Consider the following 8,931-nt stretch of genomic DNA (forward strand, 5'->3'; position numbering starts at 1 on the left):
GAGATTCTACAGGATAGGGAGAGATGCAGCCAAGAGTTTCAGCTCCAAGGCCCCCCAAAATTCACCTGCAGTAGTAAGATTATCAAAATCATTTACTTATTATGTCTATCATTTATGAACATGTATTGAAATATTTACAGATTATGACATGAAGTCTGAGGTTTCCTTCAAAATGATCTAGTGGTTGGAGAATGTGGAAGTGGAAAGGTTATCAACAAAACATGAGCAGCCCTAAGTTGATTCCGGTTATAACTGAGTGATGGTACCTGTACCACTCTCTCTAATTTTGCATATGTTTGAAAATTTTCACTATAAAAAAGTGTTTTTTAATGAATTCACTTAGACTGTAATCATAAAAGCAATGTAAGTAATTATGGCAACTCTGACTATTCTCTTTAAGGTTGATGCCCTGCCCCTGCTGTTTCTCTTACAGCTCTCTTCACAATATGCACTTGTTTTATTTGTTTACTCATTTATAGTCTTTCACCCATTGAGCTTTAAGTTACTTAAGAGAAACAGCTCTGCCCACTTTCTTATTGACTTATCAGCATCTAGCACAATGCCTGTGCAGAGTAGAGAATAAATTAGTATTTGTCAAAGGAAGGAAGGGAGGGACCGAAGGAAAGAAGGAAAGTTGGAAGGAGAAAGGGAAGATGAAAGGAAGGAGGGAGGGAGGAATGAAGGAGGGAAAAATCTGCTTAACACTCAGATCAACTATTAGGTAGATCTTTTTCCAAAACATGTAGTGACTATAGAGTTTACTTCATTTGGATGAGCTTCTGAAGATGTAGTACAAATATTATATGAAGGAATAGGGGAGGCGGGGCAAGATGGCAGACTGGTGAGCTGTATGTTTTACTTACTCCTCCAGGAAAGTAGGTAAAAAGCCAGGAACTGCGTGGACTGGACACCACAGAGCAATCTGTCTTTGGGCATACTTCATACAACACTCATGAAAACGTGGAACTGCTGAGATCAGCGAAATCTGTAAGTTTTTGCGGCCAGGGGACCCGCGCCCCTCCCTGCCAGGCTCAGTCCCGGGGGAGGAGGGGCTGTCAGCTCCGGGAAGGAGAAGGGAGAATTGCAGTGGCTGCTCTCATCGGAAACTCATTCTACTGATTCAAACTCCAACCATAGATAGACTGAGGCCAGACACCAGAGACTCTGAGAGCAGCCAGCCCAGCAGAGAGGAGACGGGCATAGAAGGAAAACAACACGAGAAGCTCCAAAGTAAAAGCAGAGGATTTTTGGAGTTCTGGTGAACACAGAAAGGGGAAGGGCGGAGATCAGGCCTTGAGGCACATATGCAAATCCCGAAGCAAGGCTGATCTCTCTGCCCAGGGCACCTTTCCTTAATGGCCCTGGTTGCTTTGTCTATTAGCATTTCAATAACCCATTAGATCTCTGAGGAGGGCCTTTTTTTTTTTTTTTTTTTTTTTTTTTTGTTTTTTTTTTTTTAAATCCTTTTTGCTTTTTCTAAAACAATTACTCTAAGAAGCTCAATACAGAAAGCTTCAAAGAATTGAAATTTGGGCACGTCAAGTCAAGAGCAGAACTAAGAGAGCTCTGAGACAAAAGGCAATAATCCAGTGGCTGAGAAAATTCACTAAACAACACAACTTCCCAAGAAAAGGGGGGTGTCCGCTCACAGCCACCATCCTGGTGGACAGGAAACACTCCTGCCCATCGCCAGCCCCATAGCCCAGAGCTGCCCCAGACAACCCAGTGTGACGGAAGTGCTTCAAATAACAGGCACACACCACAAAACTGGGCGTGGACATTAGCCTTCCCTGCAACCTCAGCTGAATGTCCCAGAGCTGGGAAGGGGGAGCAGTGTGAATTAACAGAGCCCCATTCAGCCATCATTTGAGCAGACTGGGAGCCTCCCAACACAGCCCAGCAGCCCAGAACTGCCCTGGGGGGACGGCACTCACCTGTGACATAGCACAGTCATCCCTCAACAGAGGACCCGGGGTGCACAGCCTGGAAGAGGGGCCCACTTGCAAGTCTCAGGAGCCATACGCCAATACCAAAGACTTGTGGGTCAGTGGCAGAGACAAACTGTGGCAGGACTGAACTGAAGGATTAGACTATTGCAGTAGCTTTAAAACTCTAGGATCATCAGGGAGATTTGATTGTTAGGGCCACCCCCCCTCCCCGACTGCCCAGAAACACGCCCCACATACAGGGCAGGCAACACCAACTACACACGCAAGCTTGGGACACCAATTGGGCCCCACAAGACTCACTCCCCCACTCACCAAAAAGGCTAAGCAGGGGAGATCTGGCTTGTGGAGAACAGGTGGCTCGTGGACGCCACCTGCTGGTTAGTTAGAGAAAGTGTACTCCACGAAGCTGTAGATCTGATAAATTAGAGATAAGGACTTCAACTGGTCTACAAACCCTAAAAGAACTCTATCAAGGACAGCAAATGCCACGAGGCCAAAAACAACAGAAAATTATAAAGCATATGAAAAAACCAGACGATATGGATAACCCAAGCCCAAGCACCCAAATCAAAAGACCAGAAGAGACACACCTAGAGCAGCTACTCAAAGATCTAAAGATGAACAATGAGACCCTAGTACGGGATATGAAGGAAATCAAGAAGACCCTAGAAGAGCATAAAGAAGACATTGCAAGACTAAATAAAAAAATGGATGATCTTATGGAAATTAAAGAAACTGTTGACCAAATTAAAAAGATTCTGGACACTCATAGTACAAGACTAGAGGAAGTTGAACAACGAATCAGTGACCTGGAAGATGACAGAATGGAAAATGAAAGCATAAAAGAAAGAATGGGGAAAAAAATTGAAAAACTCGAAATGGACCTCAGGGATATGATAGATAATATGAAACGTCCGAATATAAGACTCATTGGTGTCCCAGAAGGGGAAGAAAAGGGTAAAGGTCTAGGAAGAGTATTCAAAGAAATTGTTGGGGAAAACTTCCCAAATCTTCTAAACAACATAAATACACAAATCATAAATGCTCAGCGAACTCCAAATAGAATAAATCCAAAAAAACCCACTCCGAGACATATACTGATCACACTGTCAAACATAGAAGAGAAGGAGCAAGTTCTGAAAGCAGCAAGAGAAAAGCAATTCACCACATACAAAGGAAACAGCATAAGACTAAGTAGTGACTACTCAGCAGCCACCATGGAGGCGAGAAGGCAGTGGCACGATATATTTAAAATTCTGAGAGAGAGGAATTTCCAGCCAAGAATACTTTATCCAGCAAAGCTCTCCTTCAAATTTGAGGGAGAGCTTAAATTTTCACAGACAAAGAAATGCTGAGAGAATTTGCTAACAAGAGACCTGCCCTACTGGAGATACTAAAGGGAGCCCTACAGACAGAGAAACAAAGACAGGACAGAGAGACTTGGAGAAAGGTTCAGTACTAAAGAGATTCGGTATGGGTACAATAAAGGATATTAATAGAGAGAGGGAAAAATATGGCAAACATAATCCAAAGGATAAGATGGCCGATTCAAGAAATGCCTTCACGGTTTTAACGTTGAATGTAAATGGATTAAACTCCCCAATTAAAAGATATAGATTCGCAGAATGGATCAAAAAAAATGAACCATCAATATGTTGCATACAAGAGACTCATCTTAGACACAGGGACACAAAGAAATTGAAAGTGAAAGGATGGAAAAAAATATTTCATGCAAGCTACAGCCAAAAGAAAGCAGGTGTAGCAATATTAATCTCAGATAAAATAGACTTCAAATGCAGGGATGTTTTGAGAGACAAAGAAGGCCACTACATACTAATAAAAGGGGCAATTCAGCAAGAAGAAATAACAATCGTAAATGTCTATGCACCCAATCAAGGTGCCACAAAATACATGAGAGAAACATTGGCAAAACTAAAGGAAGCAATTGATGTTTCCACAATAATTGTGGGAGACTTCAACACATCACTCTCTCCTATAGATAGATCAACCAGACAGAAGACCAATAAGGAAATTGAAAACCTAAACAATCTGATAAATGAATTAGATTTAACAGACATCTACAGGACATTACATCCCAAATCACCAGGATACACATACTTTTCTAGTGCTCACGGAACTTTCTCCAGAATAGATCATATGCTGGGACATAAAACAAGCCTCAATAAATTTAAAAAGATTGAAATTATTCAAAGTACATTCTCTGACCACAATGGAATACAATTAGAAGTCAATAACCATCAGAGACTTAGAAAATTCACAAATACCTGGAGGTTAAACAACACACTCCTAAACAATCAGTGGGTTAAAGAAGAAATAGCAAGAGAAATTGCTAAATATATAGAGACGAATGAAAATGAGAACACAACATACCAAAACCTATGGGATGCAGCAAAAGCAGTGCTAAGGGGGAAATTTATAGCACTAAACGCATATATTAAAAAGGAAGAAAGAGCCAAAATCAAAGAACTAATGGATCAACTGAAGAAGCTAGAAAATGAACAGCAAACCAATCCTAAACCAAGTAGAAGAAAAGAAATAACAAGGATTAAAGCAGAAATAAATGACATAGAGAACAAAAAAACAATAGAAAGGATAAATATCACCAAAAGTTGGTTCTTTGAGAAGATCAACAAGATTGACAAGCCCCTAGCTAGACTGACAAAATCAAAAAGAGAGAAGACCCATATAAACAAAATAATGAATGAAAAAGGTGACATAACTGCAGATCCTGAAGAAATTAAAAAAATTATAAGAGGATATTATGAACAACTGTATGGCAACAAACTGGATAATGTAGAAGAAATGGACAATTTCCTGGAAACATATGAACAACCTAGACTGACCAGAGAAGAAATAGAAGACCTCAACCAACCCATCACAAGCAAAGAGATCCAATCAGTCATCAAAAATCTTCCCACAAATAAATGCCCAGGGCCAGATGGCTTCACAGGGGAATTCTACCAAACTTTCCAGAAAGAACTGACACCAATCTTACTCAAACTCTTTCAAAACATTGAAAAAAATGGAACACTACCTAACTCATTTTTTGAAGCTAACATCAATCTAATACCAAAACCAGGCAAGATGCTACAAAAAAGGAAAACTACCGGCCAATCTCCCTAATGAATATAGATGCAAAAATCCTCAACAAAATACTTGCAAATCGAATCCAAAGACACATTAAAAAAAATCATACACCATGACCAAGTGGGGTTCATTCCAGGCATGCAAGGATGGTTCAACATCAGAAAAACAATCAATGTATTACAACACATTAAAAACTCGAAAGGGAAAAATCAATTGATCATCTCAATAGATGCTGAAAAAGCATTTGACAAAATCCAACATCCCTTTTTGATAAAAACACTTCAAAAGGTAGGAATTGAAGGAAACTTCCTCAACATGATAAAGAGCATATATGAAAAACCCACAGCCAGCATAGTACTCAATGGTGAGAGACTGAAAGCCTTCCCTCTAAGATCAGGAACAAGACAAGGATGCCCGCTGTCACCACTGTTATTCAACATTGTGCTGGAAGTGCTAGCCAGGGCAATCCGGCAAGACAAAGAAATAAAAGGCATCCAAATTGGAAAAGAAGAAGTAAAACTGTCATTGTTTGCAGATGATATGATCTTATATCTAGAAAACCCTGAGAAATCAACGATACACCTACTAGAGCTAATAAACAAATTTAGCAAAGTAGCGGGATACAAGATTAATGCACATAAGTCAGTAATGTTTCTATATGCTAGAAATGAACAAACTGAAGAGACACTCAAGAAAAAGATACCATTTTCAATAGCAACTAAAAAAATCAAGTACCTAGGAATCAACTTAACCAAAGATGTAAAAGACCTATACAAAGAAAACTACATAACTCTACTAAAAGAAATAGAAGGGGACCTTAAAAGATGGAAAAATATTCCATGTTCATGGATAGGAAGGCTAAATGTCATTAAGATGTCAATTCTACCCAAACTCATCTACAGATTCAATGCAATCCCAATCAAAATTCCAACAACCTACTTTGCAGACTTGGAAAAGCTAGTTATCAAATTTATTTGGAAAGGGAAGATGCCTCGAATTGCTAAAGACACTCTAAAAAAGAAAAACGAAGTGGGAGGACTTACACTCCCTGACTTTGAAGCTTATTATAAAGCCACAGTTGCCAAGACAGCATGGTACTGGCACAAAGATAGACATATAGATCAATGGAATCGAATTGAGAATTCAGAGATAGACCCTCAGATCTATGGCCGACTGATCTTTGATAAGGCCCCCAAAGTCACCGAACTGAGCCATAATGGTCTTTTCAACAAATGGGGCTGGGAGAGTTGGATATCCATATCCAAAAGAATGAAAGAGGACCCCTACCTCACCCCCTACACAAAAATTAACTCAAAATGGACCAAAGATCTCAATATAAAAGAAAGTACCATAAAACTCCTAGAAGATAATGTAGGAAAACATCTTCAAGACCTTGTATTAGGAGGCCACTTCCTAGACTTTACACCCAAAGCACAAGCAACAAAAGAGAAAATAGATAAATGGGAACTCCTCAAGCTTAGAAGTTTATGCACCTCAAAGGAATTTCTCAAAAAGGTAAAGAGGCAGCCAACTCAATGGGAAAAAATTTTTGGAAACCATGTATCTGACAAAAGACTGATATCTTGCATATACAAAGAAATCCTACAACTCAATGACAATAGTACAGACAGCTCAATTATAAAATGGGCAAAAGATATGAAAAGACAGTTCTCTGAAGAGGAAATACAAATGACCAAGAAACACATGAAAAAATGTTCAGCTTCACTAGCTATTAGAGAGATGCAAATTAAGACCACAATGAGATACCATCTAACACCGGTTAGAATGGCTGCCATTAAACAAACAGGAAACTACAAATGCTGGAGGGGATGTGGAGAAATTGGAACTCTTATTCATTGTTGGTGGGACTGTATAATGGTTCAGCCACTCTGGAAGTCAGTCTGGCAGTTCCTTAGAAAACTAGATATAGAGCTACCATTCGATCCAGCGATTGCACTCCTCGGTATATACCCGGAAGATCGGAAAGCAGTGACACGAACAGATATCTGCACGCCAATGTTCATAGCAGCATTATTCACAATTGCCAAGAGATGGAAACAACCCAAATGTCCTTCAACAGATGAGTGGATAAATAAAATGTGGTATATACACACGATGGAATACTACGCGGCAGTAAGAAGGAACGATCTGGTGAAACATATGACAACATGGATGAACCTTGAGGACATAATGCTGAGCGAAATAAGCCAGGCACAAAAAGAGAAATATTATATGCTACCACTAATGTGAACTTTGAAAAATGTAAAACAAATGGTTTATAATGTAGAATGTAGGGGAACTAGCAGTAGAGAGCAATTAAGGAAGGGGGAACAATAATCCAGGAAGAACAGATAAGCTATTTAACGTTCTGGGGATGCCCAGAAATGACTATGGTCTGTTAATTTCTGATGGTTGTAGTAGGAACAAGTTCACTGAAATGTTGCTATATTATGTAACTTTCTTGGGGTAAAGTAGGAACATGTTGGAAGTTAAGCAGTTATCTTAGGTTAGTTGTCTTTTTCTTACTCCCTTGCTATGGTCTCTTTGAAATGCTCTTTTATTGTATGTTTGTTTTCTTTTTAACTTTTTTTTCATACAGGTGATTTGAAAAAATAAGGGAAAGTTAAAAAAAAAAAAAAAAAAAAAAAAAAGAAAAAAGACAAACAAGGGAAAAAAAAAAAAAAAAAAAAAAAAAGATGTAGTGCCCCCTTGAGGAGCCTGTGGAGAATGCAGGGGTATTCGCCTACCCCACCTCCATGGTTGCTAACATGACCACAGACATAGGGGACTGGTGGTTTGATGGGTTGAGCCCTCTACCATAAGTTTTACCCTTGGGAAGACGGTTGCTGCAAAGGAGAGGCTAGGCCTCCCTGTATTTGTGCCTAAGAGTCTCCTCCTGAATGCCTCTTTGTTGCTCAGATGTGGCCCTCTCTCTCTGGCTAAGCCAACTTGAAAGGTGAAATCACTGCCCTCCCCCCTACGTGGGATCAGACACCCAGGGAAGTGAATCTCCCTGGCAACGTGGAATATGACTCCCAGGGAGGAATGTAGACCTGGCACCGTGGGACGGAGAACATCTTCTTGACCAAAAGGGGGATGTGAAAGGAAATGAAATAAGCTTCAGTGGCAGAGAGATTCCAAAAGGAGCCGAGAGGTCACTCTGGTGGGCACTCTTATGCACACTTTAGACAACCCTTTTTAGGTTCTAAAGAATTGGGGTAGCTGGTGGTGGATACCTGAAACTATCAAACTACAACCCAGAACCCATGAATCTCGAAGACAGTTGTATAAAAATGTAGCTTATGAGGGGTGACAATGGGATTGGGAAAGCTATAAGGACCAAACACCACTTTGTCTAGTTTATGGATGGATGTGTAGAAAAGTAGGGGAAGGAAACAAACAGACAAAGGTACCCAGTGTTCTTTTTTACTTCAATTGCTCTTTTTCACTCTAATTATTATTCTTGTTATTTTTGTGTGTGTGCTAATGAAGGTGTCAGGGATTGATTTAGGTGATGAATGTACAACTATGTAATGGTACTGTAAACAATCGAAAGTACAATTTGTTTTGTATGACTGCGTGGTATGTGAATATATCTCAATAAAATGATGATTAAAAAAAAAAAAAAAAAAAAAATATTATATGAAGAAACAGCCAAAAAAAAAAAAAAAAATTAAAAATCTAGCCAAGCAGAAGCCCTGAGACCTGAATAGAGCTCTAACAATCTGGGTTCTGGCATACCTTGGTTTAAATGCTGCTTCTGTTGATAGTGTTAACATGTTTTCTTTCCTCATGTCATAATAATGAAATCAACCAAACTCTTTACAATCAGTCTTCTAAAATTCTCCTGGACATAGGAGATATTTTTAGATGT

Source organism: Choloepus didactylus, chromosome 10, assembly GCF_015220235.1.
Source record: "Choloepus didactylus isolate mChoDid1 chromosome 10, mChoDid1.pri, whole genome shotgun sequence".
NCBI lineage: Eukaryota > Metazoa > Chordata > Mammalia > Pilosa > Megalonychidae > Choloepus > Choloepus didactylus.